The sequence below is a fragment of the Haliotis rufescens genome, unplaced genomic scaffold (assembly GCF_023055435.1).
Source record: "Haliotis rufescens isolate VD_foot unplaced genomic scaffold, xgHalRufe1.0.p SCAF_58, whole genome shotgun sequence".
NCBI classification, from domain to species: domain Eukaryota; kingdom Metazoa; phylum Mollusca; class Gastropoda; order Lepetellida; family Haliotidae; genus Haliotis; species Haliotis rufescens.
In genome coordinates this window covers 2,542,940-2,563,410 of record NW_025964312.1, presented here as the reverse complement: position 1 = coordinate 2,563,410, position 20,471 = coordinate 2,542,940, and the positions used below count along the sequence as shown (strand labels likewise).

General features: G+C 44.2%; 1 protein-coding gene across 3 annotated transcripts in view; it reads right to left on the bottom strand.

Annotated features, from left to right (window-relative positions):
- LOC124149581 (kazrin-like) overlaps nucleotides 1-16,831 on the bottom strand; it is a 171,160-nt gene extending 154,329 nt beyond the window's left edge. Inside the window, exon 1 of one of the 3 annotated variants that reach the window (XM_046521259.2) lies at nucleotides 16,662-16,831. The gene's annotated coding sequence lies outside the window, so the exon portion shown is untranslated. Of the gene's footprint in view, nucleotides 1-4,918; nucleotides 4,990-16,661 lie in introns of those variants that run through there. The other 2 variants (XM_046521260.2, XM_048385425.1) reach the window with 2 other exon arrangements.
- Nucleotides 16,832-20,471: the final 3,640 nt, after the last annotated feature.

The window sequence follows — 20,471 nt, the reverse complement described above, 5'->3', positions numbered from 1 at the left end:
ATTTGTACACCGGAGGAAGATAAAGTAAACTGCTGGAGAATGAAGTCAAACAAACTAACAAATTATGAAGGAGACATGTTAATTTGATATATACAGAGTCAGGGCTAACACACTTAACGTTTGGGCCCTAAACATTGAGGCAGAAAAATATTGCATGGTGATAGGACTGTTTGGGCTTGAATAAGGAATTATTTCATCATGTACAATTAAGAATACACTTTATTGAATAAATTCGATAAGGGCCCCTATTGAAAACACTTTGGCCCTTAAAGAGGATATGGCATGACTACACAGAGGTATTATCACATGGGACGTTCTTTGGAATATATAAACTTCCGCTACCTGTGCGTTGAGGCTGTTAATTCATAGAATGCTTCTGAGATGCCCCCCTCTCTGTATAATATGATCCTTTCACAATATCTTTTGGTCACAAATTGATTGCTGTTTGGAAGGATTATTTGAAAAACAATTTATTCGCTCTTCCGGTATATTTTGACAAGATATAGGTGATTTGTTGTGGGCGTACGGACGTATACGGGAAATAACTAAACATACGAGTGAGTGAGTGAGTGAGTGAACATCCTTTATGTTTGTTGTTTAACGCCGCACTCAGCAATATTCCAGTTATATGACGGTGGTCTGTAAATAACCGAGTCTGGACCAGACAATCCAGTGATTGACACCATGAGCATCGATCCACGCAACTGGGATACGATGCATCACCGAAGTCAGCGACGGTGAAGATCCGGGGTAGAATAGGTCTTCAGCAACCCATGCTTGCCGTAAAAGGCGACTATGCTTGTCGTTAAAGGCGACTAACGGGATCGGGTGGTTGATGCATTTATCGATCCCAATTACGTGGACTCGATTATTTACATACCGCCGTCATATAGCTGAAATATTACTGAGTGCGGCGTTAAACAACAACAAACAAACAAACATCATTGTGAAGGGCTCCAGCTGCAGGAACATCCTCATCTGAGGCCTCTCTTTCAAGACCGCCTCCGTGGTCTAGTGGTAGAGCGTCCGCCCGGAGAGCGGAATGTCCGGGGTTCGATCCCCGGCCGCGTCATACAAAAAAACGTTAAAAGATGGTACTTGTTGTTACCCTGTCTGGCGCTCGGCATTAGGGGCTAAAACAAGGACTGGTCGGCTCGGAGTCAGTAAACTGTGTCTGAGTGGGGTATTCATGTTAAACTGCGGCATGGTATCTCAGTGAGCTAGCACTATATATCGGCATCAGTCCGGCCTAGTACAAGGAGCCACACACACACACACACGTACATGCACGTCACTATATAAGTGCAATAATCTTCGACGCGACGTAAACCCTATTTCACCTCACCTCACCTCTCTTTCAAGCATGGTTGCCGTGCGACACATTCACCCACAGACAGTTAAAAAACGATATGACACAAAATTAAAGATACGTTACCTTCAACGTGAATACAATCCTAATGCAGCCTGTAGTGTCAGTTATCCGCCCGGTCTAACGGTTTTATGAAACGTACAAGGAACTATTTCTACGGCTTCCTGAATCACAAACAGGTCGTCATAATCAGACGCGTGTCGGTAATGAACAACCTGTCTACAGACGGACGGATGTGAGACGACAGACTACACATTTAAAAGCAGTTTTAGAATAGAAACTAAATTTCTGTGTTTCAAAATCTAAAGGGGCGGTGGGGTCGCCTGATGGATAAAAGCGTTTGCTCGTCAAGTCAAAGACCCTTGTTCGACTTCCCACATAGGTACAAAGTGTAAAGCTCATTTTGTGTCGTATTGCTGGAATATTGGATTGTTTGTTTGTTGTTTAACGCCGCACTCAACAATATTCCAGCTATATGACGGCGGTATGTAAATAATCGAGTCTGGACCAGACAATCCAGTGATTGATATCATGAGCATCGGTCCAGACAACTGGGATACGATGACATGCATCAACCAAGTCAGCGAGCCTGACCACCCGATCCCGTTAGTCGCCTCTTTCGACAAGCATAGTCGCCTTTTACGGCAAACGGGTTGCTGAAGACCTATTCTACCCCGGATCTTCACGGGTTACAATATTATGACATGGTCGTATTGAGACATGATCGTATTGAGAAGAATAGCTAAAAGGATTGAGTAAAATCCGTGATCTTTAACTGTCTGTAAGCTTACACAGTTATGAAAATCAGCTCTAGCCAAAGACCGGCGTATTTAATATTTTACAAAAAAATCAAATCAATACAAAATATGGAAAGATTGTGGTTGATGTTGCTCTTTATGCAAATGTCTCGAATTTTATATGTCAGATATAATTCCATGCGCTGATCTAAGTCAAATAGATAAACACCTGTGATGATATAACTAGAACATAAGTATATAGCAGTGGTAAACTAATGATGCAATGCTTCATCTGCATATGTCAATCATGCTGTCTGGATGCAACACCAGACCAATGTTCATCTCGGAATGTTTTGGTGTCACGTGATTGTTAAAGGTCGTTGGTTAGTCACGCGTTCGTAACATATGCTTGAATTAACTGTAATTGGAAACAGAGGTTATGCCAGCGTGCCCAACTACAAGTTCCTGCGGCACGCCCTGACGAGAGGGCGACGTTGCACGCAGTAATATAGTGTTGTGACTGAGTATAGTTTTACGCCGCTTTCAGAAACATTCCATCAATATCAATGCCGGGGGACCGCCTCCGTGGTCTAATGGTAGAGCGTCCGCCCGGAGAGCGGAAGGTCCGGGGTTCGATCCCCAGCCGCGTCATACCAAAAGACGTTTAAAGATGGGACTTGTTGTTACCCTGTCTGGTGCTCGGCATTAAGGGGCTAAAACAAGGACTGGTCGGCTCGGAGTCAGTATACTGTGTCTGAGTGGGGTATTCATGTTAAACTGCGGCATGGTATCACAGTGGGCTAGCACTATAAATCGGCATCAGTCCGGACTAGTACAAGCAGCCACACACACACACACACACACACACACACACACACACACACACACGACCGGGGTGCTCGTAGGTTTCACTGAAGTGGTAAACGCCGAAGTGGTATTAAGCTGACACGCCGCGATATAACTGGAATATTGTTAAAAGCGGCGTTAAACCCAACTCACTCACTCACTCACACTACTACTACTCCTACCATGGACACTTAATACTCTATATTTTGGGTCCATGCTACTACTACTACTACTACTACTACTACTACTACTACTACTACTCTGCGATATAATGTAACATATGTAGTCCACTAAGTCCTTATAATGACAACATAGAGCGAAACCCTTAAAAAGGGCAAATCTGTACTAGTCCTTATGATACCTTAACTATTTTTGGCAGTTTGGCAAGGACTATAGGACTAAAAAAGTGCCATGCAGTTTCTAACGCTGCTGCTGCACCTTCTACTACTACTACTACTACTACTACCACTACTACTACTACTACTACTACTACTACTACTACTACTACTACCATGAACTACTACTACTACTGCTGCTGCTATTATTAATTAATGTGTACACTTGAATGATATCAAAGGCATAACTCAAACAGGTCCGCTTTCACATGACCACCTCGGCCTTCAGGTTCTCCGCCCTCTGCAGCGCCCACGCAGGAATGTACCACTGGGCGCTCTGCATCGCTTACAGTCCATGCATAACACCGCACCTTACTTTGACCACAGATTGACATGAATAGATATTGTTTTACGCCGCTTCATCACTGCGTCCTGTAAATAATTTGTAATATTCGCGTCCTTGCCTGGCAAACTGGTGATTGATAACTCGAGCAACGTTCTACTTCATCAGGGTAAGGTGACACGCAACTAGTGACGTCACATATTGTGACGTCATTGTTGTCAGCTTCTACGATAAGCATAGGTACATGGGGACTTATTCCAATCCCTAACCCACACAGGGTGAAGTCATGGAGATGAAAATGTAGTTTGGTTAATAAAATGGTAAAATCATTTTATACAGTGAGAAATCACATCAACATAGCCAATTCAAACCTGCACCAGATAAACTAGTGGTCGATAATATGAGCAAGATTTAAACGACGCTTGGTACTATGAATCAATATCTATCGGGTTTTTCTGGTGGGTCTCCCTTCTGACCATCGAATCCCCATTTGAATACTTGTGGATGCAGTGGTGGCACACACGTACCGCCCACACGTCACACATTAGGTCACGTAAGCAACGTTGGTGGCGGAGAGTAGTTGGATGGGCGACTGTAATAATAATAGGCTATTTACATTGCGCATACTTCCACGACACTCAGGGGCATGCTTAACACGCTATTATTACCCCGGTCACTGAATCATTGTGCACTCAAGACCCATTCTCAGCTCCCTGGGGAGTATACAACCCAAGCTGCCTGTTAGGCGCTATAGGGTTAACTCCCACACACTGACACACATGTTTCACGTGGTGTCTCCTTAGGCTAGAGCCCTTGTTCGAAATAGGGCTCTGTTCACCAAGTAGTGAATGGGTACCCGACAGAGTGAGATGGTGTTGTGACCTTATCGCGCCTCATGCGACACCTTGGGTTGTATACTCCTCTTGGAGCAGAGAATAAAACTCGAGTGCACATTGTTCAATTGACCGGGGCAGTATTACACTCTAAGGATTGAATCGCAATATGAATGAACTTACTTCAAATAAAACAATTCTCACTATGGAACAAGCAAGGGATGTTTCCGCACCGGAAGACCCCATCCAATTTCTACAGATGCAAACTCCAGTATGTCGACATGTGGTAAAGAATATAACACCACGACCACAAATACAGCTTCCATCAAATGATGAGGATGCAAAACTACTTGACGCGTCATTCCCTAGAGACCCATCCTGAATGGAACACAAGTGACCACACCACATTAATGATAACGATAATGATAATGATAATCCAAGAACTGAACACTAACCACAAAAGCAGACAGGATTCCAGCGATTCAGAAAAGGCTCCTCATCCGGACGTCAATATATCCCTAGGATTTAAGACCATCCCCCGTTGCTGACGCGGCCTTAATGTATCCCCTCACGTGGATGGTGGTTTGGTGGGTGAACCGGTCCATGTTATTCTCTTTATCTCCCAATGTGATCCATCACCGTGTCAGATCTGAAAGGAGCTGGTATCGTCTGCTACTGCTTGACAGTATCGTCTGCTTTTTTACACTGTCGTCTGCGACCCACAAGACCTGACGTCATTACCGGTAAGCAACCGTAGCAATAGTGTCTTGTCTCCACGAGGACTTAATCGCGTGCTTGGTACAAACAGGTACGTTAATTACAATCGTAATGTCCAAGGTCCGGTTCCTCAAACAAAATTCTCAATCGTCCAGTAACGTAAATCAGAGAACGACCAGCAATCATAATACTAAGGTGGTACTGGAGCAGAAATTGGAATCACGTTCGCAGTCGCAAACATGCAGATATACAAAAACGCTACCTTATAGCCTATAAAATGGACTCGTCTCAAAATAAAACGGGTCAAACGTCAGGTCATGTTTACCTCGAGGTGGTTTTCCGGGAGATGTTACAGTTCATACAGGTAGTTTATGACAAGACGTCGTCACAAAGAGTGTACGAGCTCCAGTGAGCCCCGCTGTCGGCAGCTCTCCGTTCCGCTCAGTGACTCTGTCCACTGGAGATTAACTGTCCCGTCAAAGAGTTATCCGATGACATGCAAAAATCTGAACTGTACACTGTGGGTAACAATGTAGATACTGTACACTAAAACTGCTGTAGACTTCGACCTCTGCTAACGTTCCCATTCCGTCTCGGGCCAGTGCTACTTTACATTCAGAACATACGCCCCGACCTTGTGTTCCCAAGAATCGCGGATACAATGTACTTAAAGGGGCAGGGAAGACAGCAGAACAGCTTCAAATAAAAACCTCTGACTTACTTCAGAAAAGGAACCCATGGTCTTAGAACGGTGCCGAATGTCTTTCTGCCCTTCTTGTATTAACACTCCCCCCCCCCCCCCCCCCCCCCCCAAAAAAAAAAAAAACCCACAAAAAAAACCCCGTGAAGATTCCGGGGTAGAATAGGTCTTCAGCAACCCATGCTTGCAGTAAAAGGTGACTATGCTTGTCGTGGTCAGGCTCGCTGATTTGGTTGAAGCATGTCATCGATCTCAATTGCGTGGATCGATGCTCATGATAATAATCACTGGATTGTCTGGTCCAGACTCGATTATCTACAGACCGCCGTCATATAGCTGGAATACTGCTGAGTGCGGCGTAAAACAACCAACCAACCAACCAATGTATGAAAAAACACACACCAATCGAACGTTAGCTGCTATGGTTAGAGTAAGTCATCACATACATTTTTAATAGTCGTGATGTAATGGGCCGACTGGCACACTGGTGTATGGAGGCGCGATTCGCTGTGAAGAGTTGCGTCCCTTAGTCGTGCCAGGATACTCATCATGACCTACCGGGCTTAATTTTGTTGTTCTTTAGTTTGGAGTGCTGGACATGATGATCACAGTGGATGATAGGTGAGGTGAGGTGAAATTGGGTTTAACGTCGCGTCTAAGATTATTGCACTTATATAGCGACGTGCATGCACGTGTATGTGTGTGTGTGGCTGCTTGTACTAGTCCGGACCGATGCCGATTTATAGTGCTAGCTCACTGAGATACCATGCCGCAGTTTAACATGAATACCCCACTCAGACACAGTATACTGACTCCGAGCCGACCAGTCCTTGTTTTAGCCCCTTAATGCCGAGCGCCAGACAGGGTAACAACAAGTACAATCTTTTTACGTCTTTTGGTATGACGCGGCCCGGGATCGAACCCTGGACCTTCCGCTCTCCGGGCGGACGCTCTACCACTAGGCCACGGAGGCGGTCACAGTGGTTGATAACTGTAATGCCAGTCTTACAGAAGTGAGGTAACAAGAGGAAACATGGGACCAGTCAAGATTTACCCACGCGATGGGAACTCGCTCACGTCTGTATGTAAACACTCTTTCTATGAATAAACTGTTTGTGCAGGAAAACGATACTCAGCTCATCGATAAACATGTCGTGCTGGGTACGTGTATCAATTTGTTAAACTCGAAACTGGCCGTTGTAACTCTCGCGGACGCACATGACGCATATTTCTCATGAAATATTCTGGGTTTTTCAAGACAAATCACTTCAAAACGTAACAAAACAATTTTGATAAATGAAAATCTACCCAAATCTCAAAGACCTAATGGTCTAGGACGAATGAACGCTGTACGTCCGTTGATGCAGGAAACGGCGACATGATGCATAATGTGCAGCTGGTTATTGGTCATTGGAGTTGAGATACCGGCTTCACTTTGCTCTTTTCTCCAAAATTAATTGAGCTGGCACATTGGGAATATTAATTGAAATAATATTAAAATGTCAAATCCACCAGCTCATTCACCCATTCACTCACTCACTCAGTCACTCACTCACTCGTTCACCCATTCACTCACTCACACACACTCACTCACTCACTCACTCACTCACTCATTCACCCATTCACTCACTCGTTCAGCCATTCACTCACTCACACACACACTCACTCACTCACTCACTCACTCACTCACCCCACCACTCACTCACTCACTCACCCACTCACTCATTCAAATTAATCTCCAGACTTGATACATACTCTCAAGGAGAACGCAACACACAATTCACTCTCTCTCCCTCTAGTTCTGTGCCAAACGGAGTACCACAGTCAGTCAGTCAGTAGGAATCCAGAACAATCGAGTAGTGTGCCACATGTGACCTTGACCTTCAGCCCCATGACAGGAAGGTAACGAAAGGTTTATTCTCCTCCGAAGATTCCCTCGACATAAAAACATGTACTTGCGTCACGACCGAGCAGTATTCCAGGTTAACTGTCGGGAGCATTCTGTTACAAATGGGTCTGGTGTTTTACCAACTGTGAAGAGAGAGTTGTCGTTCCTGTAGCGTTAAACGCTAATGCGGCAGCCGTATGGGGCTTTGAAAAGGTGACGCCTCATCCCAAGTCCCAATTGCTGGAGATGTTTGTTTTCAATTGGACGTCAATGTATCTATCCGCGAGTCTGTCTGTGTGTTAATAACCTGTCATCTTTCCTCTACCCACCACTGTATGAGTGTTAATAACCTGTCGTATATCCTATACCCGCCACTGTCTGTGTGTTAATAACCTGTCATCTATCCTCTACCCGCCACTGTCTGTGTGTTAATAACCTGTCATCTATCCTCTACCCGCCACTGTCTGTGTGTTAATAACCTGTCATCTATCCTCTACCCGCCACTGTCTGTGTGTTAATAACCTGCCATCTATCCTCTACCCGCTACTGTCTGTGTGTTAATAACCTGTCATCTATCCTCTACCCGCCACTGTCTGTGTGTTAATAACCTGTCATCTATCCTCTACCCGCCACTGTATGTGTGTTAATAACCTGTCATCTATCCTCTACCCGCCACTGTCTGTGTGTTAATAACCTGTCATCTGTCCTCTACCCGCCACTGTCTGTGTGTTAATAACCTGTCATCTATCCTCTACCCGCCACTGTCTGTGTGTTAATAACCTGTCATCTATCCTCTACCCGCCAGTGTCTGTGTGTTAATAACCTGTCATCTGTCCTCTACCCGCCACTATCTATGTGTTAATAACCTGTCATCTATCCTCTACCCGCCACTGTCTGTGTGTTAATAACCTGTCATCTATCCTCTACCCGCCCCTGTATGCGTGTTAATAACCTGTCATCTATCCACTACCCGCCACTGTCTGTGTGTTAATAACCTGTCGTATATCCTATACCCGCCACTGTATGTGTGTTAATAACCTGTCATCTGTCCTCTACCCGCCACTGTCTGTGTGTTAATAACCTGTCATCTATCCTCTACCCGCCCCTGTATGCGTGTTAATAACCTGTCATCTATCCTCTACCCGCCCCTGTATGCGTGTTAATAACCTGTCATCTATCCTCTACCCACCACTGTCTGTGTGTTAATAACCTGTCATCTATCCTCTACCCGCCACTGTCTGTGTGTTAATAACCTGTCGTATATCCTCTACCCGCCACTGTCCGTGTGTTAATAACCTGTCGTATATCCTCTACCCGCCACTGTCTGTGTGTTAATAACCTGTCGTATATCCTCTACCCGCCACTGTATGTGTGTTAATAACCTGTCATCTATCCTCTACCTGCCACTGTCTGTGTGTTAATAACCTGTCATCTATCCTCTACCTGTCACTGTCTGTGTGTTAATAACCTGTCATCTATCCTCTACCCGCCACTGTCTGTGTGTTAATAACCTGTCATCTATCCTCTACCCGCCACTGTCTGTGTGTTAATAACCTGTCATCTATCCTCTACCCGCCCCTGTATGCGTGTTAATAACCTGTCATCTATCCACTACCCGCCACTGTCTGTGTGTTCATAACCTGTCATCTATCCTCTACCCGCCCCTGTATGCGTGTTAATAACCTGTCATCTATCCACTACCCGCCACTGTCTGTGTGTTAATAACCTGTCGTATATCCTATACCCGCCACTGTATGTGTGTTAATAACCTGTCATCTATCCTCTACCCGCCACTGTCTGTGTGTTAATAACCTGTCATCTATCCTCTACCCGCCCCTGTATGCGTGTTAATAACCTGTCATCTATCCTCTACCCGCCCCTGTATGCGTGTTAATAACCTGTCATCTATCCTCTACCCGCCACTGTCTGTGTGTTAATAACCTGCCATCTATCCTCTACCCGCTACTGTCTGTGTGTTAATAACCTGTCATCTATCCTCTACCCGCCACTGTCTGTGTGTTAATAACCTGTCATCTATCCTCTACCCGCCACTGTATGTGTGTTAATAACCTGTCATCTATCCTCTACCCGCCACTGTCTGTGTGTTAATAACCTGTCATCTGTCCTCTACCCGCCACTGTCTGTGTGTTAATAACCTGTCATCTATCCTCTACCCGCCACTGTCTGTGTGTTAATAACCTGTCATCTATCCTCTACCCGCCACTGTCTGTGTGTTAATAACCTGTCATCTGTCCTCTACCCGCCACTATCTATGTGTTAATAACCTGTCATCTATCCTCTACCCGCCACTGTCTGTGTGTTAATAACCTGTCATCTATCCTCTACCCGCCCCTGTATGCGTGTTAATAACCTGTCATCTATCCACTACCCGCCACTGTCTGTGTGTTAATAACCTGTCGTATATCCTATACCCGCCACTGTATGTGTGTTAATAACCTGTCATCTATCCTCTACCCGCCACTGTCTGTGTGTTAATAACCTGTCATCTATCCTCTACCCGCCCCTGTATGCGTGTTAATAACCTGTCATCTATCCTCTACCCGCCCCTGTATGCGTGTTAATAACCTGTCATCTATCCTCTACCCACCACTGTCTGTGTGTTAATAACCTGTCATCTATCCTCTACCCGCCACTGTCTGTGTGTTAATAACCTGTCGTATATCCTCTACCCGCCACTGTCTGTGTGTTAATAACCTGTCGTATATCCTCTACCCGCCACTGTCTGTGTGTTAATAACCTGTCGTATATCCTCTACCCGCCACTGTATGTGTGTTAATAACCTGTCATCTATCCTCTACCTGCCACTGTCTGTGTGTTAATAACCTGTCATCTATCCTCTACCTGTCACTGTCTGTGTGTTAATAACCTGTCATCTATCCTCTACCCGCCACTGTCTGTGTGTTAATAACCTGTCATCTATCCTCTACCCGCCACTGTCTGTGTGTTAATAACCTGTCATCTATCCTCTACCCGCCCCTGTATGCGTGTTAATAACCTGTCATCTATCCACTACCCGCCACTGTCTGTGTGTTCATAACCTGTCATCTATCCTCTACCCGCCCCTGTATGCGTGTTAATAACCTGTCATCTATCCACTACCCGCCACTGTCTGTGTGTTAATAACCTGTCGTATATCCTATACCCGCCACTGTATGTGTGTTAATAACCTGTCATCTATCCTCTACCCGCCACTGTCTGTGTGTTAATAACCTGTCATCTATCCTCTACCCGCCCCTGTATGCGTGTTAATAACCTGTCATCTATCCTCTACCCGCCCCTGTATGCGTGTTAATAACCTGTCATCTATCCTCTACCCACCACTGTCTGTGTGTTAATAACCTGTCATCTATCCTCTACCCGCCACTGTCTGTGTGTTAATAACCTGTCGTATATCCTCTACCCGCCACTGTCCGTGTGTTAATAACCTGTCGTATATCCTCTACCCGCCACTGTCTGTGTGTTAATAACCTGTCGTATATCCTCTACCCGCCACTGTATGTGTGTTAATAACCTGTCATCTATCCTCTACCTGCCACTGTCTGTGTGTTAATAACCTGTCATCTATCCTCTACCTGTCACTGTCTGTGTGTTAATAACCTGTCATCTATCCTCTACCCGCCACTGTCTGTGTGTTAATAACCTGTCATCTATCCTCTACCCGCCACTGTCTGTGTGTTAATAACCTGTCATCTATCCTCTACCCGCCCCTGTATGCGTGTTAATAACCTGTCATCTATCCACTACCCGCCACTGTCTGTGTGTTCATAACCTGTCGTATATCCTATACCCGCCACTGTATGTGTGTTAATAACCTGTCATCTATCCTCTACCCGCCCCTGTATGCGTGTTAATAACCTGTCATCTATCCTCTACCCGCCACTGTCTGTGTGTTAATAACCTGTCATCTGTCCTCTACCCGCCACTGTCTGTGTGTTAATAACCTGTCATCTATCCTCTACCCGCCCCTGTATGCGTGTTAATAACCTGTCATCTATCCTCTACCCGCCACAGTCTGTGTGTTAATAACCTGTCATCTATCCTCTACCCGCCACTGTCTGTGTGTTAATAACCTGTCATCTATCCTCTACCCGCCACTGTATGCGTGTTAATAACCTGTCATCTATCCTCTACCCGCCACTGTCTGTGTGTTAATAACCTGTCATCTATCCTCTACCCGCCACTGTCTGTGTGTTAATAACCTGTCATCTATCCTCTACCCGCCCCTGTATGCGTGTTAATAACCTGTCATCTATCCTCTACCCGCCACTGTCTGTGTGTTAATAACCTGTCATCTATCCTCTACCCGCCACTGTCTGTGTGTTAATAACCTGTCATCTATCCTCTACCCGCCCCTGTATGCGTGTTAATAACCTGTCATCTATCCTCTACCCGCCACTGTCTGTGTGTTAATAACCTGTCATCTATCCTCTACCCGCCCCTGTATGCGTGTTAATAACCTGTCATCTATCCTCTACCCGCCACTGTCTGTGTGTTAATAACCTGTCATCTATCCTCTACCCGCCCCTGTATGCGTGTTAATAAACTGTCATCTATCCTCTACCCGCCACTGTCTGTGTGTTAATAACCTGTCATCTATCCTCTACCCGCCCCTGTATGCGTGTTAATAACCTGTCATCTATCCTCTACCCGCCACTGTCTGTGTGTTAATAACCTGTCATCTATCCTCTACCCGCCACTGTCTGTGTGTTAATAACCTGTCATCTATCCTCTACCCGCCACTGTCTGTGTGTTAATAACCTGTCATCTATCCTCTACCCGCCACTGTCTGTGTGTTAATAACCTGTCATCTATCCTCTACCCGCCACTGTCTGTGTGTTAATAACCTGTCATCTGTCCTCTACCCGCCACTGTCTGTGTGTTAATAACCTGTCATCTATCCTCTACCCGCCACTGTCTGTGTGTTAATAACCTGTCATCTATCCTCTACCCGCCCCTGTATGCGTGTTAATAACCTGTCATCTATCCTCTACCCGCCACTGTCTGTGTGTTAATAACCTGTCATCTATCCTCTACCCGCCCCTGTATGCGTGTTAATAACCTGTCATCTATCCTCTACCCGCCACTGTCTGTGTGTTAATAACCTGTCATCTATCCTCTACCCGCCACTGTCTGTGTGTTAATAACCTGTCATCTATCCTCTACCCGCCACTGTCTGTGTGTTAATAACCTGTCATCTATCCTCTACCCGCCACTGTCTGTGTGTTAATAACCTGTCATCTATCCTCTACCCGCCACTGTCTGTGTGTTAATAACCTGTCATCTATCCTCTACCCGCCACTGTCTGTGTGTTAATAACCTGTCATCTATCCTCTACCCGCCACTGTCTCTGTGTTAATAACCTGTCATCTATCCTCTACCCGCCCCTGTATGCGTGTTAATAACCTGTCGTATATCCTCTACCCGCCACTGGGTGTGTTAATAACCTGTCATCTATCCTCTACCCGTCACTGTATCTAGTATACAGTATCTAGGTTGATTCATCTCTCCTTCTGTAATGTTCTGGACTTGTCTGTCCGTATTCTCATGTCAACATATGGTTAATATTCATCTACTCTTTTCTGTCTGTAGACCGCCTCCGTGGTCTAGTGGTAGAGCGTCCCCCGCCCGGGGAGCGGAAGGTCCGGGGTTCAATCCCCGGCCGCGCCATGCCAAAAGACGTTAAAAGATGGTTGTTACCCTGCCTGGCGCTCGGCATTTAGGGGATAAAACAAGAACTGGTCGGCTCGGAGTCAGTATACTGTGTCTGAGTGGGGTATTCATGTTAAACTGCGGCATGGTTTCTCAGTGGGCTTGTGCTATAAATCGGCATCAGTCCGGACTAGTACAAGCAGCCACACGCGGTACGCAAACACACACACGTGCATGGACGCGACGTTAAACCCAATTTCACCTCACCTTTTCTGTCTATCCATCCGTCTGTCTCTCTGCAAGCATCAGTTTATAGTTAATGTGTCTTTTCTTGTCTGTTTATTCGTCCGTCTGTACGTGTCAGTATAGCTAGTATTAGCTACTATTTGTCTATCGGAATAGCTGTCAACCCGTCCCTATGCCTCGGGGTGTATTCAGTCCAAACCATCTCACGTTTGTTTTCACAAAGATTGTGACTGATTTAAAGCATACAATAGACCACTGTCCATTCACCTTCCAAATTGAATTACATACTTCTAACCAACACGTACAATAGCCAATCCCCCGTGTACACCCAGCCACAAACAAGGCGTTGTTGTTTAACGCTTCACTCAGCAATATACCAAATACATAAAAAAAATTTGAGTCAGGACAAGACAATCCAGTGATTGACATCATGAGCATCGATTTACGCAATTGGGATACGATGACATGCATCGACCAAGTCAGCGAGCCTGACCACCCGATCCCGTTAGTCGCCTTTTACGACAAGCATAGTCGCCTTTTACGGCAAGCATGGGTTGCTGAGGAGCAGCTTTTACTCCCCAGGGAGGTGAAAACGATCTTCGATTGCACACCGCTCTAAAGAAGATAAAGAGCACTGTAGTCATGTGAACACTTCTTTTGAGTTGTATACACCTTATTATAATTATCATCTCAGAATAGGTCTTCAGCAGACCATGCTTGTCGTCAGAGGCGACTATGCTTGTGAGAGGCGACTAACGGGATCGGGTGGTCAGGCTCGCTGACTTGGTTGATGCATGTCTTCGTATCCCAATTGCGTGGATTTGATGCTCTGGATGTCAATCAATATGTTGTCTGGTCCAGACTCGATTATTTACAGACAGCCGTCATATAGCTGGAATATTGCTGAGTGCGGCGTAAAACAACAAACACACAAACTATGTTTGGGTATAACTTCTTCGTCACTGATATAACTATACAACTCCAAAATAAAGGAATGGTATTTCAGCTATTTCACGGAAGAATATATCCCCAAATCCCAAACAATGGTTTTTTTCAGAAATACTGATGTCTTTCCGATTCATATGATGCTAAATTCGTATTTCTATAGAGAATGATAAGGGCGAGAATGTGTATCTCACTAGCCCGGAACGAGCATACATAAAGTCCCCACATTCAGGCCACGCTTGAAAGTTCACGTTATCAGTGGGAGCTGATAACACCAGGCGGCGCTGTGCGAACTCAGCATCATTTAATGTACATTAGGTACAAGATGTCAAAGCGATACATATCTCACATGTTATGCTAAGAATCATGTTTGATGTAATTGCATACGTTTACACGTAATAATTTATTTTCACGCGAGAATGTAAGTTTCAGTCATGTGTGTTGTTATAAAGGACTGAAGGCGTATTTTTTCTCCAGGGTTACATTTTCGATATATTTAATAAGTAATGTTTAACAGAATGGGTTACACTTCATTACGGAAGCCTTTTAGGGCCATTTGTTTTTTTAATTTTTTTCGATACTATCTTGAAATTTCAAGATACTAAGTTAAAATTTCAACTTATTATCTTGAAATTTCAACTTAGTTTCTTTAAATTTCAACTTCTGTATCTTTAAATTTCAACTTATTATCTTGAAATTTCAACTTAGTTTCTTGAAATTTAAACTTAATATCTTGAAATTTCAACTTCTGTATCTTGAAATTTCAACTTAGTATCTTGAAATTTCAACTTAGTTTCGAAAAAAACAAAAAAACAAATGGCCCTAAAAGGCTTCCGTACTTCATCGGTTCATCAGTAGCTTAAAAGAACAAAAATATTGGAAAAATGCATACATACATGCTACAAGATAAATAAATAAACACGGAGGCTCTGGATGATGTTAGACTCGTGATGGCTATATCGTGTCTTTTTGTCAAACATGCATTCATCTAAATCACGCTAAAGTGGGTAAGCTCACTTCTGTGATCGCGTCTCATAGGAATAACCATTCATGCACTATAATCCATTCACAGTGTCCATTGTGACCGACCAATACACAGTCTTGTAATCTGTGAATAAACCAATAGTTCAGGACAAGGAAACGAAGCGGCCATATTTATAAAATATCCTAACATGAACTGGGACGGTGGGGTAGTCAAGTGGTTAAAGCGTTCGCTCGTCACGCCGAAGACCTGGGTTCCGTTTTTCCACATGGGTACAATGTGTGAAGCTCATTCCTGGTGTCCCCCGCCGTGGTATTGCTGGAATGTTGCTGAAAGCGGCGTAAAGTAACACTCACTTATTCACTGTGACGGAGAACGCTTCAATCACACGACAACCCAACGCCTCGGATCCGTAAAGATCCGGGTTGGAATATATCTTCTGCAACCCATGCTTGCCGTGAAAGGCGACAATGCTTGTCGTAAGAGGCGACTAACGGGATCGGGTGGTCAGGCTCGCTGCATGTCATCGTATCCCAATTGTGTGGATCGTTGCTCATGATGTCAATCACTGGATTGTCTGGTCCAGATTCGATTATTTACAGACCGCCGTCATATATAGCCGGAATATTGCTGAGTGCGGCGTTTAACAACAAACAAACAAAACAAAAAAGCCAACGCCTCAGCAAAGTTGGTGCGGTCGGGTTATATATATATATATATATATATATATATATATATATATATATATATATATATATATATATATATACATACATACACACACACACACATACATACATACATATATATATATATATATATATATATATAGAGAGAGAGAGAGAGAGAGAGAGAGAGAGAGAGAGAGAGAGAGAGAGAGAGATGTATTTATGTCGGTATCGCAAAGCTTGGTGCTTTGGGATAGTTACCCCACATACATCATCGCTTCCAGCGCCAGTGAATTACGTGTGACAGTCGGGATTAGCGTCGCTTGGAGGTGTTGTTTATTTACTGCACGTGAGGTAAACAAATAACTGCACATACACATACCTGTTGTCAATGGTTACTGGAGATGAACGTCTACCTGCATCTTCCGTCGGTGGTGTTGATGGAGAGCCACTGTCAGACTGACATGGGAGCATACGCATTCTTCCGCGTTTCGAAGAAAAAAATTTATCCTGATAACTATTCTGCCCGCCGTTCTTCAAGAAGCGCTGATTGCTTTAACCAGACCAGAGTTTAACGGTTCCTAAATCACTGTGACATTCCGATTGATGAAATTCCAGAGAATCTGCAAATTATCGTCTATGAAATATCGAATCCACAAATGATAGATTGTTTTAACAGAATCGTGGAATATTCACGACTACGAGCGCTGTCTCCCGAACATGTGTGGCCAGTTAACGTTATACTTCCGATGTGAATCCCATCCCTTCATTCCATAGACCCCCTGCTACCTGGGCGCACACACGTGCATCGGCCGTGCAGCCGCGCGTCAGTTTAACTTGCCCCAGGGGCTTGCCAGGTGAGTTCCCCAGCGGCGGGGTCGTGCAGGGGGGAGACATTCGGCGTTAACATACCCCCACGCACCACCGTCTCGCTTGCTGACATGGAGCTGTAAATATACGCATGCAAAGAAAAGCGAAAAAACGAGCGCCGGGATTTTTAACTTGGATGACTGTCTCAGGAATCAGTGGCTATGTATAGAGGGGTAATCTTTTGAGATAATTCCGACCTCCACTCTCGGTGTATCACCGCCCCCCACCCAAACCTTAAAACACACACTGCCACCACCACGACCCCCCAAAGAACATAACTATCATTTCTTGTCTGAGTGTCCAATTATATGGTTAACGTGAAGTATGTAGTTTGTCTACAAACGAAGATAGTGCTTCTGGCTTTGTCCACATTGGCGCAAAAAGCAACCGAGCAGTTAATATTACGGGTGGGATTTAATTGGTCTCTTCAGTCAGTCCTTCAAGTTATGTAATACTTGTTTTTTCAAAACACAGTTTGTTAGGTATCCGGAATGTCCAACGAACACTGATATTATATTTGGCAAAGACAGAGCAGATCATTTTTTTCCTGTTCTTCTCTGCGGCGTCATCGACAATGTCAAACTGTCAACCATTGGTTGGTGTGTTCGTACCTGACGTCATCAACAACGTCAAACTGTCAACCATTGGTTAGTGTGTTCGTGACTGACGTCATCGACAATGTCAAACTGTCAACCATTGGTGAGTGTGATCTTGCCTGACGTCATCGACAGTGTCAAACTGTCAACCATTGGCGAGTGTGATCTTGCCTGACGTCATCGATAATGTCAACCTGTCAACCATTGGTGAGTGTGATCTTGCCTGACGTCATCGACAATGTCAAACTGTCAACCATTGGTGAGTGTGATCTTGCCTGACGTCATCGACAATGTCAAACTGTCAACCACTGGTGAGTGTGATCTTGCCTGACGTCATCGACAATGTCAAACTGTCAACCATTGGTGAGTGTGATCGTGCCTGACGTCATCGACAATGTCAAACTGTCAACCACTGGTGAGTGTGATTTTGCCTGACGTCATCGACAGTGTCAAACTGTCAACCATTGGTGAGTGTGATGTTGCCTGACGTCATCGACAACGTCAAACTTTCAACCATTGGTGAGTGTGTTCGTGCCTGACGTCATCGACAATGTCAAACTGTCAACCATTGGTGAGTGTGATCTTGCCTGACGTTATCGACAATGTCCAACTGTCAACCATTGGTGAGTGTGATCTTGCCTGACGTCATCGACGATGTCAAACTGTCAACCACTGGTGAGTGTGATCTTGCCTGACGTCATCGACAATGTCAAACTGTCAACCATTGGTGAGTGTGATCTTGCCTGACGTCATCGACGATGTCGACTACTGGTAAATTACTTTTATCATTGCAACCACGACTCAGTTATACAAGTGTAGTGTCTATAGATCATTTCCTCAACTCTACTACTGCTGGCAAACACCCATATGGACACACATACAAATATCTGTCTGTCTGTCTGTCTCTCTGTCTGTGTGTCTGTCTGTCCGTCTCACCCCTATATAGACACACATACTCACCCATATAGACACACATACATACCCATATAGACACACATACATACCCATATAGACACACATACATACCCATATAGACACACATCACACCTATATAGACACACCCACATCCATATAGACACACCCACACCCATATAGACACACATACACATCCATATAGACACACATACATACCCATATAGACACACATACATACCCATATAGACACACATCACACCTATATAGACACACCCACATCCATATAGACACACCCACACCCATATAGACACACCCACACCCATATAGACACATATACACATCCATATAGACACACATACAAACCCATATAGACACCCCCGACCCTATATAGACACACATACATACCGATATAGACACACATACATACCCATATAGACACACATACATACCCATATAGACACACATACATACCCATATAGACACACATCACACCTATATAGACACACCCACATCCATATAGACACACCCACACCCATATAGACACACATACACATCCATATAGACACACATACAAACCCATATAGACACACCCATATGGACACACATACACAACTATATAGACACCCATATAGACACACATTCACACCCATATAGACACCCTTACACACCCATATAGACATACACACCCATATAGACACACATACATACCCATATAGACACACATACACTCTCATATAGACACACCCATATAGACACCCATAGACACCTATATAGACACCCATATAGACACACATACACACCTATAAAGACACACATACACACCTATATAAACACACATACACACCTATATAGACACACATACATACCGATATAGACACACATACACACCTATATAGACACACATACACACCTATATAGACACACATACACACCTATATAGACACACATACACACCTATATAGACACACATACACACCTATATAGACACACATACACACCTATATAGACACACATACACACCTATATAGACACACATACACACCTATATAGACACACATCGCACCTATATAGACACACATATACACCTATATAGACACACATACACACCCATATAGACACACATACACACCTATATAGACACACATACATACCGATATAGACACACATACACACCTATATAGACACACATACACACCTATATAGAGACACATACACACCTATATAGACACACATACACACCTATATAGACACACATACACACCCATATAGACACAAATACACACCTATATAGACACACATACACCTATATAGACACACATACACACCTATATAGACACACATACACACCTATATAGACACACATACACACCCATATAGACACACATACATACCTATATAGACACACATACACACCCATATAGACACACATACACACCCATATAGACACACATACACACCTATATAGACACACATACACACCTATATAGACACACATACAGACCTATATAGACACACATACTCACCCATATAGACACACATACATACCCATCTAGACACACATACATACCCATATAGACACACATACATACCCATATAGACACACATCACACCTATATAGACACACCCACATCCATATAGACACACCCACACCCATATAGACACACATACACATCCATATAGACACACATACATACCCATATAGACACACATACATACCCATATAGACACACATCACACCTATATAGACACACCCACATCCATATAGACACACCCACACCCATATAGACACACCCACACCCATATAGACACAC